Genomic DNA, 17839 nt, shown 5'->3' with positions numbered 1-17839 from the left:
GTACGGTGGTGACTGACATCCCATGTCCCTCTACCAGATAAGAAAGAAATGATCATTATCAGTTCAGTCTTTAGCACAAGTAAAAGTAATGTCCCAGGTCCTCCAGATGCTGACTCCCCGAGCTCATGGGCTCTCACACACACACATGCAGCATACGCAGCTGCACACGTGGTGCTACTGCTCTGCCAACCTTCTGGACCAAGCAGTTCAGTGACGCTCCGCAGCCACCCCGTCCTACAGTCTTTGAAGCTGATGTTCATTTCTCTCTGTCTCTGGAAATGATCAGAGGATTCACCCTCTGTGGTTCAGAGAGGTTCCGATCTTGAGGATCCATTGGATTTCAGTAAAAAGTTCCTAGGACTAAAGTAAGCTTCTCACAGGCAAGTGAAATGTGCAGGAAGGACTTGCAGGAGTGGAGGATAGGTTTGTGTTGGGTCAGTATACTCATTTAAAACGGAAGGTGAAAAAATAATATATACAATTTTTTCAAAGGAGGCAGGGAGCTAAGCTCCCTCTGCTACTGAATTTTAGTCATATTTGTATTCCTTAGGCTCTTTTAAAATCCCTGCTTTAATGTGCTCCTTCATGCTGGACTAGGAAGCTTGATTCCAAGTAATAATTAAAATCCTTCTAATCTCAAGAAAAATTAGATTAAACTAGAGTAGCCCTTTATAAAGATTACACGACAGCTACTGAAGTTGAAGACTCCGTATAGAAACGACTGTCCATTTTTTATTGCTAAAGTTATGCACTCAACACACTGTTTCACTCTGAATTAAAAGCTGCTAAGTGGGGTAAATATAATGTTAAACATGTTAACAATGATGTTTTCTGTCTAATCAATCTGTCTGTTACTGCAGCAAATGTAATGATTTTAATGGAGTGCCAAGATAAGTAAGAAACTGAAAGTAATCTGAACATTCCTCTAACTGCCTGGTAATGGTGGACTTTCTTTCATTTTCTCCTTTGAAAACATTCCAAGAGTGTTCAGAACTTGAGTGAAATATCTCCTTATATATTACCTAAGAATGACTTTTGTGTTGGCTGATTTGAATGAAAACTATTTTTAAAAAAGTCCTAAAAATCTCTGCAGCATTTCCTTTTGTAAAGATCATGAAAAAAATCTGGAACTCGCTTCTCCTTTGTGTCAATAGATTTGCTCTTGGGTTACTGGAGACTAAACAGACACCCATCTTTTTCTTTTGATATAAAACAAGAAAAAAATAGGAAAACAAATGAAAATACACAAGGGGAAAAGGATGAAGGAAGTCAGTCGTGGAGTGAGATAATAATAACACAGAATGCCTCTGATACCAAAGTTACACAGCCAACTCTTTTTTCTCTCCTCATGGCCGCCATTGCCCTCCAGTTGCGTTTCGGTGCCCACGAGCCCCAGGCTGCAAGGCCTCAAACCTTACAGCCTCCCTGGGCTCAGCCCGGCCCCTGGGATGTGCCCACTGTGAGAAGAGCAGGGCTCAGCACAAAGCCCATGCAGCCTGCTCACTGATGCAGGAGTGTGGGTTCCTCGTGGCTGGTAGCTGAGTGCCTGCGGTCGGAGGAAAATGGGCCAGGAGAGTTCTCCGGTATCCCTTTTGCTCCTATCTGCCACATTGCCTAGAGATCATTTTAACACGCAAACTTTAGGGCAGCTGTAGCCCGCAGAGCTCAGCCATGTGAATGGTTTCCAGAGCTTGGCTTCACACAGCTTCTTCCTTCGAGTTTGTTTTTATAAAGAGGAAAAATTTCCCTGTGGAGAGTAATTTCATTGCATTTCTTTGTGAAGAGCATTTCACCTATGGTTTGCAGTAAATTGAGAGGCCAGGAAAGAAATTCCATATAGTGGTGCTGAGGATACTCTCAGCACAGTATGAGCGGGGTGAGAACCAAAGCCGATAAGCCACAGCCAGGGAAGTTCTGCTGTGTGCTTTCACACGGAATGACCGATCCACAGGGTGTTTGAATAAACTGTTCAACATCGCCTGAAGAAGGGAAAAGTAGAAAAAGTAGAAAAGAGGGAAGTGTAGGTGCTCCTGCACCTGGCTGCAAGGCAAGAGGAGCCCAGGCTTTGTTGTGGTGCTGGGAAAAGCCAGGCTTGAATCTCCTGCTGCTTCCGTGTAGCTGCAATACAGACTCCAAGCAGCCGCACTCACACAGGGGCAGGTACTCAGTAATGTGTCCTAAATTACTCACTGTCTCTCTTAGTGCTTTTCTTTCATAAAGCTAAGTGAAGCTTCATCTTCTAACTACACGGAAAGCATATGGCAATTCATGCTGTGTAGAGACACAAGTAATGCCCACTGCACATCTCCATGAGGCTGGAGGATACTCCCAGATGCTAACGTAGAACTTTTCATCTTCATGCAGAAAACTTATTTTTCCATATAGGTATGTATGTAATGTGGATTGTATGTAGGTACGTAGGTAGGTAGGTATGATAGTATGATAGTATGTAGGTAGGTGTGTAATGTGTTACCCTCTGTAATGTGGAGCATCAGTAAGTGACACTGTGCCTGCGCTGTTCTGATGATGTAAAATAGTAAAAATGCAACATCTGCCCAATCTGCTGACCCGAGCGGGAGGCAGCTGCCCCTGAAGGAGTGCAGAAGGCAAAGCAGTGTTCTTGTGGGCTGCTGTAAACAGAGCAAAGGCCTGGCCTGGCTTTTTGCAATGCCTTTCTTTTTATCCACCCCTTACAGAGATGCAGCGTTAAAGAAGTTTTTAAGCATTTCTTAAAGATCAAATACCTTTAAAGGGCACTGAAAAATTTTGCCTCTGTCAAATTCAGACCCATCTTGATAACAAAGCTCCATTCCTGGTTTGTATCTAAAGCTCCATTCCTGGTTTGCATCTGTAACTGCCTATGCATCCATCCTCTCCTTTGCTATCTTGTCTATGTACATATAAGGATGCTTGGCACAGGAATGGCTTCTTGTTCGAAATCTGTGAAATACTTTGCACAGCAGAGCCCCTATTCTCCTTTGATTCTTTAGCATAAGAATGATGAGCAGAGCAACCACTGATGCCAGTACTGAGCTGGCTGAACTTGGGCAGCTCCATACCTGGTTACCCAGTCATCAGCAGGAGAGATGGGGAGAATATTTCACAGGAACCTTTAACAGTCCATAAAAGTGGTAAGACTTGAATGCTGAAGCAACAAAAACTCTCTGTCTCCTAACATACTGATGAATAAAACGGAAGGGATGGCAAGAAAATGTCAGGAAAAAAAATAGCATTTGCAATAATCCTCAGCACTTACTTTTCCTTTCTCGCGTGTTTAGCCAGGTGAGAATTTCAGGCAGGTTTCCTCCAGTGACAGCTATAATTATCTGCTGAATTTTATAATGTAGAAGTCATTCTTTCACATTAGTGTGTGAGGCATCTTTGTGTACACATTCAGGAAAGCTGAAAACAAAAACGGATTCCAATGATGAAATCTTATCCCAAATCGCTGTAGTACTCTCATATTATCCAATTATTGAAAAAAGCAATGTTTAATTTGGAAAGAGGAGGTACCAGTTATAATGATGAGTTATGGGGATCTAATTACAGGGCAAGATTCTTGTTAAAAATGGTATTACACTATGTGTGAGTAAGAGTTCTTAGGATTTAATAACTTGGTCTTCCTGCCTTTTTCAGTTCTAGTTATTGAGAAAAGTGATCTCTTTTCTTCATGGACACAAGAACAGCGGGTGCCAGCAAGTTAGGGAATGGAAATAAAAATGAGAGGACAAGAAAGTGGAATGGTAGGGGAGCCACAGTCATCCTAAATAAACTACAGGAAAGAAAAATGCAATTGCATTCACTTTGCTCTATTTTCAAGTACACTCTTTGTTCCTAGAAGCTTTCCGTTTGTGTATCAGTTAATCCACTGAATAACCACCTAGCAATAAACAGTACAGCTTCTGTGGCGAGAATACTCTGGCCAAAGTGTTATCTGTCCTATGGAAACCCCTGAGCAGGCTGGTTTGCTCCCCTCCCCTGCTTCTGGCAATGGTGCCAAGGGATAACGACACATCATGGCCAGTCCCCTGGGTGTGCCAACACCAGCAGAATCAGTGCGAGCTAGCGATATAATTTTCAACTGCCTTACGTTGCACTTGCTGCTTCATGCAGAGCTTTCTTGGGCTAACAGCAAGCCTTGAAGGGATGTGCCAGAGTCAGTGCAAGCTGTAAGCTCCCTGCGCTGCAGAGAATCATATCCTCTTTAAAATGCAGCCCTCACAGGTCTGCATGACAGAGATAGGAGAAGACAGTGCAGTGCAGTGTTTGTGTCAGCTATGACAGAAGTGTGATAAATGTGCTGTCAGAGTCCTACGGCTCTATCTGTTTGCTGTCTGGTGGTTGCATGATTCAAGATCAGTTTATGAGTTTCTTCTGGAACCAGATGGTTGCAAGGCAACAAAGCCAATGCCAGCTACATATAAATGTCAAATGTTCAAACCACTACATGGCAACATACACGGGATGTGCAGCCAGCAGCACTGCAGAGCATGCAGCCAGAGACAGGCAGTGGGTCTCATTTAACCAAAGAAATTCAGGATTCAGGAAAACTCTGATTCCAGTGGAGATACTTGAAAAAATAAATCAGCTCCTTATAACAAAATATGACCAGGTCTCCTTGTCATGAGATAGTCCGCAATATATGGCATGAAAGTGAGTTCTGTCAGATTTAATTACATTTTTCTTGTAGCTTTAAACAGAGCTGGCTTCAAAATGAAGGCAGCTCCTTATTAAAAATGAAATTTAAAAGATGAGATTACTAACCATGAGGAATTTACCAACAGAGACAGCATCTAATCCTGTGCAATATCCTGTGCAATCATGCAGACTCTGTGATATCTGGAGCATTCCAGAGAATTATTTTTTGGCGTTAATTGGTCTTCTATATAGACTAGTCAGACAGAACCTAACTGCAAGACCTTTGCAGAGTTGGAGAGCATACTTCAGTAGGTTACATTAGCAGATAAGATGTGCTACTTTATTCCAGATCAAAATTATCTATCCAGTAGTTGTGGCATTTATTGCCAAATCCAGATCCCATTGAAATAAATTTAAAACATTCCATAGAGTTGAGTGAGGCCAGATTTTGGACTTTGGCTAGTTTCTCTATGATCTGGCAGAGATTAATGTAATTTTATAATGAATTATTCAAAATCTTTCCAAACAAATGCAGTAGTAAAAGGATTCCCCCCCTGTCAGAAATGAGGTATTTATGTGACTATATAATAAGTACAACCTTTTATAATAAAAGCTGGCTTTATTTTCTTTTGAGCTGCACTTCATTCATATGCTGGACATCCAGGAAACATTTGAATCAAGTTAGTACCAGACAGCACAAAGGCTGAAATGTGGTTATCTTCATGTCTTGCACAAGGCAAAGGCTCAGGCAGAATCCACTCCTTGCAGAATGTTCCCATCAACATTATGGGTGTGAGAAGGAGCCTGCAGCCATCTGGCCTTTATTAGCTGTGTTTTCAAGCCTGATATACACAAGGAAGAAATCTAAGTGGCAGTTGGTTACAGTCAAAGATTTCCACCAAATGCCCAGTCTCTGGATGAGTGATCCCAGGAAACTATCTGCTAATGAATATAACATGGCATTTTGCACTGATGTTGCTGTTAAACTGATAAGTTTTAAAATATAGTTTATGATGATTATGATCATCTACCTTTTAAAAATTAAGCTAATATGTGCCATCCATTGCAGAGCCTTTATTATCATTTGCTCTTCTCTGCAAGTCTTAGCAAGAGCGAGTCTTTTGGTAAAGTCTGTGTGTCATTCTAAAATTTGTTTCTCGCAAGCAGTTGCTTAATTGATGTCCTCCCAACATATCAAGTTTTATTGCTATCAGTTGCAACCACACAACAGTGTAATGCAATTATATCCCATAAAAGTCTGCAGCGTATAACTCTGGTCACCTTTATAAGTATTTTGAGGTGAAGTGCTGCCTCATACATGTTGTTCAACAGTTCAGCCAGGGGACTAGTGCCTCTACATGGATGCTGGACAAAAACTGGAACTAGGATAGATCAAAATCCATTTTAGCCTTAACCTTACAAGATCCCTGCATGCCAAATTCCTACTTACTTCAGCAGACGGTGGCGTCTGCGAGGTTAGCAAGACAGAGGCTGGGGTTTTGCTGCAGGAAGCATTAAGGGACATCCTAACGCACACCCCATGTAGTCTTCTAGGGACTTAATGAGAACTTGGCATAGTCTGCATCAGTGGTTGGAGAGGCTGTGGAGATTTATGTGGAGCCCTCAGAGAACAGGCAGTCACTCCATCATGGTTGTTCTCAGGTTTTGTTCTCAGTGGTGGTTTGCACAGCGTGTGGGGAAATGGCTACCAAATCCATCAGCACATCCTGCAAAACCTGGCTCCAGCCCCAGAGGGGCAGCCATGAGGCTGTAATTACAGGGTAAGTGTGGTCCTGGCTCCCCCCGGACAAAGTATGAGCTTGTGAACATGGGTCAGAACATAACATTTTTCTCGGAATTTTGAATACTGCAGTTCTTACTAAAAAAGTACCTATTCTAACACTGACATGTAACATAAATCAGAACAAATCCAATGGAGACTTTTAAAACAAAGCTGCTTTTTCTTTCCAAACTGAAACATTTTGATGTGACTGAAATGAAACAGTAAAAAGAATAACTTTTATTGACTATTGTAAATGAAATTTCACTACAATCGATGTGATTCTGCAAAAGGTTTCAAACTTGTTTTCCCTCGCTGTTCTCACAGCCTCAATCTGTTAATATTTAGTATCTATATTTTCATACTAGGAAGACTAGGTTTCTTCCTACTCTTGCTGAGCTCACTGTAACTTTGAATTTCCTATCAAGGCTGTGCTTTTGAGTTGGCTGTTGCCATTTCCATGGTTAGAGCAGGGAAGGGAAAAGACAGGCTTTGGTTTACAGTGTGGTTTGGGTTTGTCATCTTGGCTGTGAAATGGGAGACAATGCATGCAACTTCATTCATCCAGATGTGAGGTTTTCTTTGAGTTTTTTAGCTGGGAAATCTAGAAGTTAAGATGATTTTTTGTATCACTCACTCTGATGCCATTGAGGCTTTTCTACAAAAACAGAGTCTGCAGACCCACAAAGAGCATACTGCTGGTGTGCACTCAACAGGTGCGTGCACTGAGTTGCTCCTGCAGTGATAGCGCAACATCCCTGAGGAGTATGATCTGGACCAGATGGAAGTGTGGTGTCTTCTAGCAGCAGAACCTGTTCCAGGACACTGAAAGCAAAAAGAAGCTCCTGTGCTAACCAGGAAGGAAACTGTCTGTCTGGAAGTCTCTGTTTCTTCCTCCTCCAAAGATATGTGAATCAAAGTAGTCACAAAAACCACCTGTGGTTTCCACAGGGGAGAATTTTTATATTCAAAAAAAGAAGAAATGAGGCTAAAGATGTTTCAGTTCTCAAAAAGAGACTCTGTTGACAATAGATCTTGTTGCTTGAAAATAATAATGCCAGCTGAATGGTTCTCCACTGGAAAAAGACATCTACAGGACTGTTATGGGGTCACAGCTGGGCTCATCCCCCTGTCTATCCACCAGGTCAGCATGAGGGCACATGCAAGAGACTGCCTGGGGCAGCAGGAGGTTCCTTATCTCTCTCTTGTCTTCTATGACTGCTGTGCTCCCATTGATAAATCCTTCTTGCTTTGTTCTTACACTCAGTGAAAGGCTTTCAGTGTTGCCTGTGCAGTTAATTTTGTCTCCGTTGCCAGTCTCCTAATTTCTCTTCCCACACAACATGAGCAGCCTGACAGCAGACAGCTAATAGGGAGGAGAGCCAGAAGCTGTGTGTGCCAGTGGCCCATGGTGTGCAAACATCTACCCCTGAACCATGCCAAAACATCTCCACTTGTTGCAGGGAAGATTTTTGATGCCCCAGACAGATACCCGAGACAAGATAGCACTTACAGGCTTCATTATCTGTCAGAGAGAGATGGGAAATGGGTGATAAGGGAAGGAGGTGGGGTGGGAAGAGCTTTGTTGACACGGCAATGAGGCAGCGATGCAGAGGTTCCTGGGTGGCCCTCGGGAAGCCGGGCCCAAGACCAAACAGAGTATCTAGGAGGGCCCCAGGGGGCTGCTGAGCAGCTGGGGCAGAAGGTTTGTTTGCCAAAGGAGCTGAAGTCAGTTCTTAGAGGGGCCCAGCCCAGATCTATCAGCCAGGAAGAAGACTGAAGAGAAATAACAGGGACTGGGATGGGAAAGGCTGCCCTTGCCTGCAGGCTGTGGATACAGTGTCTGCACTCTGTTGTGATGCTGTAAGAAACTTCTCCGTTAGTTTTGTCTCCTCAGGGCTTAGCCACTGTCCTTATTGAAGGAGTCAAATCATCTTTCCATCTTAGCATTAGGTCACCTTGTAGGCCTGGGAAGCTCTGATTTATCCCATTCTCCTCAGACCTAGTGGATCTGCCTTGGCTCCCCAAGGTTTGATGAAGTCAGGATTGCGAGAGCCACCGCTGTGAGTCATAGCTCACCTAGGTGGTGCTGGGGCAGCACCATGCCTGGGTGGCTCCACCACAGCTTCCCATGGGAGAATCCCATGGACACGAGTACTGAGCACAGCCTTGCTGACACTCATGGTGTTCCCAGAGGGAATGGGGCTGATTCATGCTCAAAGTTTTAGTACAACATTTGGGATGGGGAGTGTTCTGCTCTAAGTCATACCAAACCTTGCAAGTGGAAAGATGTTACTGTGAGCTTTGAGATGGACACTGAGGAGTGAGATTCCACATGGGTGTCTCAGGGCCTTTACAGAGGCCACTTTGCTCTCAATTGTACCAAAACCACTTCACCACTGAAGCCATTCCTGTGGTGTGTGCTGGTAGTTAGGTTTTGCACTGGAAATGCTCAAAACGCTCAATTGCTAAGCAATTGCCAGTAAATTTATAGCTGGAGCTAAACACTCCAAAGCCTGAGGAGCCAGTATTACTGCTCTCCCAAGCTATATTTGCATGTAAAGGTCCCAAGGAGGCCCTTGCTGTCCTTGTTATGGTCCCAGATGAAGACCAAACCTCCCTTTCACTCTCTGAAGGCAGCAGCTGCTCTACCTATGCTAATGCAGAAACTGCTGCGGAGCTTGGCTGCTGAGGACCCCAGCAAGCTGCCGCAGCCTCCGGCCAAGAACAATATTACAGTACAATGTAGAGAGTTTATTTTTCACAAGATTCTCCTAGCTTCCATGGGCTGGGTGCATGACTCAAAATTAATGGAATGCAGTAATTAATTTCACTTGTCAAGCCAGCATTACCCTATCTTCTGCTGAAAGTGGTGTTGCATCACAGCGGGTCTCGGTCTAGGGTGGAATCCTGGAGGAAATTGTGCATAGGGAAGTCATGGACAGGCTGAACCTGGGGCTGGATACAGCATATCTAAGAGGGTTACTGTTACTGCTGATTGTCTCCTAAATAAACGTAAGACTGCTTAAGAACATGGAACTTGTGATCAGGCCTTCTGGATGGAAAACCAACTGGCATGGGCCACATGTCATGTTTACAGAAGGGCTAAGTAACACAAAGCAATCTTTTTTTCAGGGAGTTGAGGCTGACTGAGTCTCCAAGGTTTTTGTTGGATAAATCCTTCAAGTGCAAATACAAAGTGCAAAGGATTTGGTGCTGGGTGAGTGCTAGGGCAACACAAACCAGGGGTCTTCTCCCCAGCACTAATTTCCTTGCACTCCCCCATGCAAACTCCAAGCTGACTCTCCACACATATAAAGCACCGGAGTTCCAAAGTGAGACAGAGACCTGAGCTCGCAAAAAAGAAAAGACCTAATTTAATACCTGGCTCTCAGCTAACATGCTGCAAGTTTCCCAGCCAGGGTGAAGACAAGCACTTGTAGTGCTATGGACAGCTGCTGCCTCCAAGGAAGTATCACTTCCCCCTGTGTAGCCTTGGGTAGAGGCTGGAAGGGTCAGAGCTGTGTGAGGCACCACCACAACTAGTGGTGTTTCTGGATGAATGTTTTCCTTAGTGCTATGCTAAGTTGCATTCAGGGGAGGACAGGAGGAACTCCTCAAAAAAAAATACTTAAGGCATTGGATGCAGAGACAGATTAATCCTAGGAATGAGTATAGTGCGGTTTCTTGGACTGAGGGCATAGCTTGGTTCAAGCTGCACTGAATTGCAGTGAAGGGAACCTCCTTCAGCACAGCAGGTTCACAGCACCACTGCTGGAGAGCAGGGGAAGCACTGGCTTGTGTCACTTGCTTGCTTGATTCCTATATTCAGGACAGATTGATTCTTTTTTTCTTTTGGCCAACTCCATTCTTCACTGAAGTTATATTCCAAACAAACCTGGTTTTCTCTCCCTTTACTGCTGAAAATTATTTGCTTCAGGAGTGAAGAATCTTTAAGCTCAGGTTTGGAAAAGTTATTTTCTCTGAAGGAAACAATCTTACACCAATGAGCTTTCTGCGTGAGTGGTTGTTTGCATCCCTCATTTGTTGCACGGTGGGTCAAACCTTGGGGCTCTGTCAACCTGGAGAGAGAATGGGGAGTGAGAGAGCAGGGTGATCTCTGGTGTCCTGGAGATCACCAGCAGCGCTGCCTCTCTGCAAGCATTCTCACTCACATTTAATCATCTTCTAATGATTTCTTCTTTAATAAAATGTTTGTACTTAGGAAGATCTGTTCCAAATCAACTTCAGCGAAGGGCAACTGCATTACTTGAAATTGATCTCTTTATTCTCAGTCACTCTAGGAAAAATATAGTCATTGGTGTATTTGGTCTAATGCAAATGTAAATTACTAAATTGATTGCATAAAGTTGCACAATCAGTAAGTTTCTGCTTGGCTTCATAAATTTCTTGTTGTTTAACCACCTATGTTTTGCTGTGGCATATAATTCCTTCCAAGCAAATGCTATGATCTGCTTTATTAAAATCACATCATATCTAGGGAATTTAACTTCTTTCAGATAATTTATCAAGCAAGTGTGGATTTTTTTTTAGCATTCTTTCAGATTTTATGCTAATCTTGACCCTGATTTAAGATTATTGACATTGGGATTCACCCTCTGCGGACCTTAGAATTCCAGGCTTATGAAAACCATTTGATCTCTAGGAACTGATTTCAATCCTTGGAAGTCTAGCACACGCCATGGGGTCATATTTATTTTATGAGATGATTTTTTCCTAGTGAGATCAGTTAATGGAGCAGCTAGTGTTGCAAAACGTGGACTAAATTTCCAATAATTTACCGCAACACCCAGAAAAGATCTCACCTGCCATTTTGTAGTCAGCAATAGATGCATTTTAACACCTTGCATTTTACTTATTTCTCATTTCATAACTCCCTTGCCCTCCTATATCTCCCATGTATATATATATGTATGGTTTCCTGCTTTCTTACTGAACACTGGGGAATTAAAAGTCAACTCTGCTTCCTTGAGTTGCTGAAAGATTGCTTTCAGGTGCTATAGGAGTTCTTCCCAGAGTTTACAATAAATCAAGACAGCATCCACACAGGCCACTGCATACCCCAAATGATTGCATAGCAGCAGGCTAGTTACATGAAAGACACTAAGGAGCAACCCACACAAACCACAGCTTTATACTGAAAAAAAAAATTGAGTAAGCACTGAAAATTCTACTGTGGTCTTGGAAGATTCTGCCCCAGGTGTTGCCAATATCTGTCACAGAAATGCAGAAAGCTGCTTTTTCCTTGGCTCTAACATCTGCTGGTACCCAAGGCATTTACACAGCTTGCTGGGATCATTTATTGGCCTTGGTGTTGCAGCACTAAACAATTTAGTGCCAGTGCCCCACATGTGCATCAGACTGAGATCTCCTGAAACTGTCTTCAGTCCCCAGCACTCCACCATTTCCAGCCTAGTTATCCAGCCCATGAATACAGCAGGATTTCAGCAAAATGAGCATGGCAATTTAAGAGCTCCTTTAGATGCTGGCTGCAGCAGGGCTGTTAAAAAAGCTGTGTGCTGGATCTATATTACACATAAATCACACCTTTCTCACTAATTTGACATTTCCAAAATGGTGGTTTTCCCCCCAGTAAAGTTTGAAAAAATGCTAGAATACTCCTGGCCAAATGATGTATGTGCATCTTAAGGGGTGGGGAGGAGATGGAGGCAGTGTGGACATTCACTCTGTCTAAATTTAGATGTCTAATTCAGTTAAGGCTAGCCTGACTATGTAACCTTCCTACGAGGTTACTCAGAGCTCCTAAATTGGCAGCCTGCTTCTCTCCATGAGCTGTGGAGATGCACAAGCTCATGTGCCTGGAGTCAGACAGTGTTTTTACACCCTAGACACGTTAGTTCATTCGATTTTCTCCTCACTGTGGCATATTGAAATACGCCCTTCTTATTTTGTCTCAAAAAAGGCTTTATTGGCTTAGCCTTATGCCCTGCTTTAACCTCTCCTTCCCATTTGTTATTTGTGAAGAGTCAGCCCTGATTAAAACCAGCCCCATCTTTTATAATTTGCGATTGCTGTTGCTTCCTCTCCATGGATTTCTTCCACAGCATTCAGAGTTTCCCCAGCTCTGCACATAGGAAGCCAGCTCGCAGAGAGGGCCAGGGAACAAGATCTCCTCTGTAGCTTTTCTTTGGTTTTCCTTCTGACTGGCTTCCAGGACATTTTATGTGGCCTATTTTTTAATATTTAAAAAATATTTGGTGCCTTGATTGTTCCTTCAGGGTGCCAGGCCACCCATCAATACACTCCTTAACTCTCTGTGGTCTTGTACCACTCTTAGGCATGTTAGCCGAAGTGTTTTTGTCCTTCACTTTTCCTCATCTCCAGTGTAAAATGTTTCTGGATGAACTGACATTTAATTGACTCATTTTCTTTATTATTTCAATCAGTAAATGCATATACTCACATTCCAAGCACTGTGATGCCAAAGATCAAAACGACCAAAACCAAAGTGCATTTCCAGCTGCTCAGCTTTTTAGCAGTAACTATAAAAAGCCAACACTCTTTGGAGGACCCACCACTTTTGAGGAGCCTGGAGTGCAGTGGAGAAGCTCCAACCACCGGCCCAGTGCTGCCCTCCCCTTGGCAGCGGGCTATGGGAACCCACCTCAACCTCAGCACAGGAACCACATTACACTGTGCTGACCAACTCATTATTTCCAATTCACTTCACATTTTTCTGGTCTTTTGAACCAACATGTGAAAGGGCCATAGGTTTGTCAGTTACAGAAATAACTAAAAGCCTTCCTCTTGACTCCGGTGTTCATTGCACTGAGAAAGTTCTGTTTTTCCAACTGTGGCAATCTTCCACAAGTCTAAAGAGGCAAGAGTCATACACTGGGTATAGTGTACCAGCAAGAGTTTCCTGATGCTTTGAGCAATTCCTTTTAAAATTATGCATAGGAAACCCAGGCTGTAACCCTAAGTCGTGCCAAAACAATCTCCCCCTTCTAGATTTATAAAGTTTGCCCAGCTTTCTACCACTGCCACCCAGGTGGTACTTCACCCTACTACAGAGAAACACCTATAATTTTATTTCTTTGAAAAACATGTGAAAGTTTTGGCTCAAAGGCTGGGTGGGAAAAAAGTACATTTCTTAGCGGTTTATTGCCCTTAGGAAAACATACTTCAGTTATGAAGTATTCCCCCCTGAAAACTTACTTGACATTTTGTTGAGAAAATAGTAACATTTCTAAAAAGTTAGCCAAACTACTTAATATCGTAGCTGTAAAGCAAAGGCCTATAGAAATGTCAGTGTGTGGATGATGCTGGTGACCTTGATTGCTTTTACTCCACCTTCATGAGCACGCAGTTCAGCTGAGGGAGCGATCCTGTGAAGACTGACCCACCGCAGCAGCAGCTGCTCCCATAGGAGTAGTTCCACATATGCTTCCTGCAACATTGCTGCTGTTTCCAAGGGACTTCTTCACAGCCTGCACAGGGAGAAAGAGAAGTTTGGATATCCTGGTAAAGCCCCCAAGGGCTGGGTGAGGTGCCTGGAGGGTCATGCAGGTTCTCAAACTCATTTCAGTGGGCAGAGCTGAGTGCAGAACTTTCCTTGGGAGCCTCAAGCTAGAGTTTCCATCCTTCTGTTTTCAGGTTCCCAGCCATGTACTATGAGCAGCACAGAATGGCTACGATGACACGCTTCTGTCAGCAACCACTTGTCTTTTAAACAAATAAGCCTAGCTTAGCTCAGATGATTTAATTAACCAACATCTGTCTGACTGTCCATCTGTCATCTGCCTCTTCGGCTTGAGGGAAATTCTGGCTCTGTTGCAATCAGAGGAAGCTTTGCTATTCACGTCCGTAGGACCAGCATTGCACTCCTTATGCCCCTGCCTTTGTCTCAGAGCCCGGACACGGCACAAAGTCCAACCCCTCCTTGGCTGCCTCCATTCCACATCTGCCCGACCCCTCATCCCATACCGCCACATGCAGACAGGCTCAGCCATCACTCCTATCTTCCAGGAGCAAGAGGGTTAAACGCTGCCTCCACATAAATCTGAACTTCAAGAAAGTTCAGACCCATGCTGGGATGTGAACTTTACATCTCAAGTCCATTTCTAGTTTCGCTGTAAACAATTTCAGAAAGTGATTAGATTTTAGGGGAAACTTGTAATAGAGCTGTAATAAGATATGATGTAATAGGTAATAATAATAATATATAGCAGCTGTTAAGTAAAGCTTTTTCTGCATCTATCCCAGAAGAATACAGGGAGTCAGCTGCAACTTCATATTTTGAAAGAGGGAATATTAAACACTCGGATCATGATGCAATGACGTTATTGCAAACGCTAACAGGAAAGCCCAAGGTGTGAGAGTTAAGACCAGCAGAAGATGCATGCAAACAGCTGCTCTGACGTAAATTCCCTGAAGTTTGGTTCATTTTCTTTTATGTAACTGGGAGTTAGTACACTGAAATGGCAGATGCTGTATTTGATGGGCTTTGGGCTGCTGAGAACAGAGAGTTCTGCTCTTGTTTTCTATGAGGGCATGAGTGAACCCACATAGCTCACCTAACGAGATTAATGTAAGGTGTCAGCCCAAGGCAGCATCTCAATGCTTCCAGCCACACTCCATCCTCAGCTCATGCCTGTGAGAGAAAAGAAATATAAAGTCAACAGGAGTTAGGACTGGAACATCAACTTCAAAACGGAATTTCCTGGCGTTTTTAGGAACGTGCCATAACTTAAGTGTTAACTAATATTGCTCTGTGTATTTAATCTCCATGTGTTGAAGGAAAAAGATCTTTCATGGAAAGACTAGAACAGATAAACCTATATTTAGCCTTCTATAAACACTTCCTGGGGTTGCATTTCTTAAATGCAGAGGCCAAGCATTGCACACAGAAAGTGTATGAGCACAGGCACAGTTATATTTGACTCAAAAAAAAAAAAGAGCATTTCAGTATACAATGGACAGAACCCATTATAAATTAGGCAATATATTAAAATAAAACTAGTCTTTGCTGGCCATAACAAGAAATAATCCAGCTGGGGAGAAAAGAAAACACAGTTTTGGGGCTGTTAACCAGGCAAAAGATTTCCAGGGTGAAGTTACCGAGTAGCAGCATCACACAGCCAGAGGGGCTGACTGCTGTAGGAAGCTCTTCTTCACCTGCCCCAGGCTGTGCCAAAATCCTGCTGGCCATGGGCTCTGCCAGCCCATTCCTGACATCAGCTTTGCTCTCCTCTTAACTCATTTGGCTCCCACAGCCCAGGACTGAGCTCTGGGTCCCATTCTTCCTGCTGGCAATTGAAGAAACGTGGCCTCTGGGTGAGACGAGGTCCCAGCCTCGAACCACAGATCAGCATCTGCAGCCACAGTGAAACAGTGGGGTTTTTCCTCCCAGACTGAGGGACACACCGGGATACTCGTGCTGTCAGTGTTAGAGATGAGAAACAGAGCCGAGAGTCCTGTTACACTGGCGTTCAGCTGTACTTGGGAACAACCATTACGTGAGAGGCACTGCCTACTGCCTGCTCTAAGTAATCCAGGCCTGATCCAAAGCCCCAAACCAGCTGCACTGCCAACAAAAGCATGTTAAATAACTTACCAGAAAGTACATTAAAACAGTCTCCCGTCCTTGGTGTTATTTTGGTATTTTGCTGCCTGTGCAATGTTACCACATTGTGCTCACTGCTCAACTGTATTTTTAGCATTTGTCCTTTCACCTGGATCTCAGAACCCAATTCACTTTTTAAAGATGTCCTTAATTCAAGTTTGGGTTTTGATTTTTCTGTTGATTTTGCTCTAAAACTGAAGAGAATTTTCTGTAAGATTTGTAATCTTTTATACTACATTCAAATAGCTTAAGGTCATTGTGTCGTGTTACAGTGCTAACTTCAGGGAGGAAGAACAGGTATTGGTAAGCGTGCTGATGAATCCAGAGGAATTTGAGAGTGATTAACTTCAAACAAAGAAGCTAGGCTGCTTTAATGATGAGATTGTTATCTGAGTTGAATGCATTTAAATGTGTATTTTACAGTTCGTTGGTCAAGTCACAAAAGTACCATAAACCTTAAAAGAAAAACTGAAGGTGAATAGGTCAGAAATCAGCCACGGGATTTCATGGGCCGGGAAACAGTGGGGTTTTATTCTGTTCAAGGTACCTGCAATGCAGAGGTCACGCTGTGCCGTGCGGTGTGCGGATGGCTTTTCAGCAGTCACCCTGTACTAGGAGGGAAGGAAGAAGTCCCAGAATCTAGGCTATCACACAGATGTGCTAAGGGATACGGCCACCGACGGTCTGGTGTCACTTCCCAGAGACAGGACACCTCGTTTGCACTGACCTGGTGGCATTTTGTCCTTTGAAATCTGGAGCGCTGGGGGCAGTGCAGCGAAAACTCCGCGCCAATGCCTCTGCGTGTGCCTGGGCTTTCACGGAGCTTTTGCTAAGCACTTTTCCCATCTGCAGCAGAGTGACTGCATTTCCCCTCTCCTCTTTTGTACCAGGGAATGTTGTTCTTCTGTGATTGTTGTATTTATTTTACAAGTTGTGCTAGGAATGTTGTGTGGCACTCTCTTGGCTGCTCTCGCCTATGATTTACAGAAGTTATAAACATTCCAAAGTATACATGTAAGTTAAATGATACATTAATATTATAAAGTTACAATTCTGGTATAAATGTGTCATCAGTTTGAAAATTCAGTTTTTCCTTTGCCCAGCTTTGTGATTAGGCTGACTGGAATCCGCTCGGTCCAAAAGCACCAAACACATGAATTCAACGTGCACGTGTGTCCCCAAAGTAAAATGCTGCAAAGACAAGAAGAGATGGATATTCTGCTAAGCTGAAATAGTTGAGAATATTTAACTGTTTGCATTCATTTTATCATATTCTTCAATAAATAGAGGGGAAAAAGATAGTTTAATCTCATGCCAATGACAGGAAGACAAATTAGACTCTCAGTAATGCCCTGCGGAGTCCAGCTCTTCCCATGGGCTCACGCCACTCTGCGGTGCCAGAAACCACAGAGCTGCACTCACTGCTTCAAGGGGTATGTCTGCATGGACAGCCCTTCCAGCCCCAGGCACACACTGCCACGGCTCCGAGTTGGTCGGATCCAAGCCAGCTCCACAAGCCAGTACCTGGACATTGCTGGCCTGAGTGCAAAGTGCCCCTGAGACACTTGGGTGGGCAGGCTGCCCTGCTTTTCTGTTGAGCAGGGCATTTCAGAGCTGCTGCTTGCAGCACAGATGTAGTATTCGTCTTTCCTTCCCCTCTTATCCTTTATCCCATGAAAAGAAGCATTTACATCTGCTAGAAAAGCAGGAACAAGCCGTATTCTCATAGGAGCTAGGGTTTTCATAGGAGCCTGAGGAAGTTCATAGGCATCCAAGTCTGTGTTTGCAAAATATCTGCCACAGCAGTAGTGAAA

The 17839-nt window shown here is 43.6% G+C and overlaps 1 long non-coding RNA gene across 1 annotated transcript; it reads right to left on the bottom strand.

The window, feature by feature from the left end:
• On the bottom strand, positions 13434 to 16214 carry LOC110407980. Its single transcript, XR_002444115.1, has 3 exons — positions 16017 to 16214; positions 14977 to 15053; positions 13434 to 13890 (listed from the first exon to the last, which is right to left on the bottom strand). It is a non-coding gene; the product is annotated as an uncharacterized LOC110407980 (long non-coding RNA).

The sequence above is a fragment of the Numida meleagris genome, chromosome 19, assembly GCF_002078875.1.
Source record: "Numida meleagris isolate 19003 breed g44 Domestic line chromosome 19, NumMel1.0, whole genome shotgun sequence".
NCBI classification, from domain to species: domain Eukaryota; kingdom Metazoa; phylum Chordata; class Aves; order Galliformes; family Numididae; genus Numida; species Numida meleagris.
The sequence above is the reverse complement of the archived record's forward strand: the minus strand, read 5'-3'. Positions and strand labels throughout refer to the sequence as shown.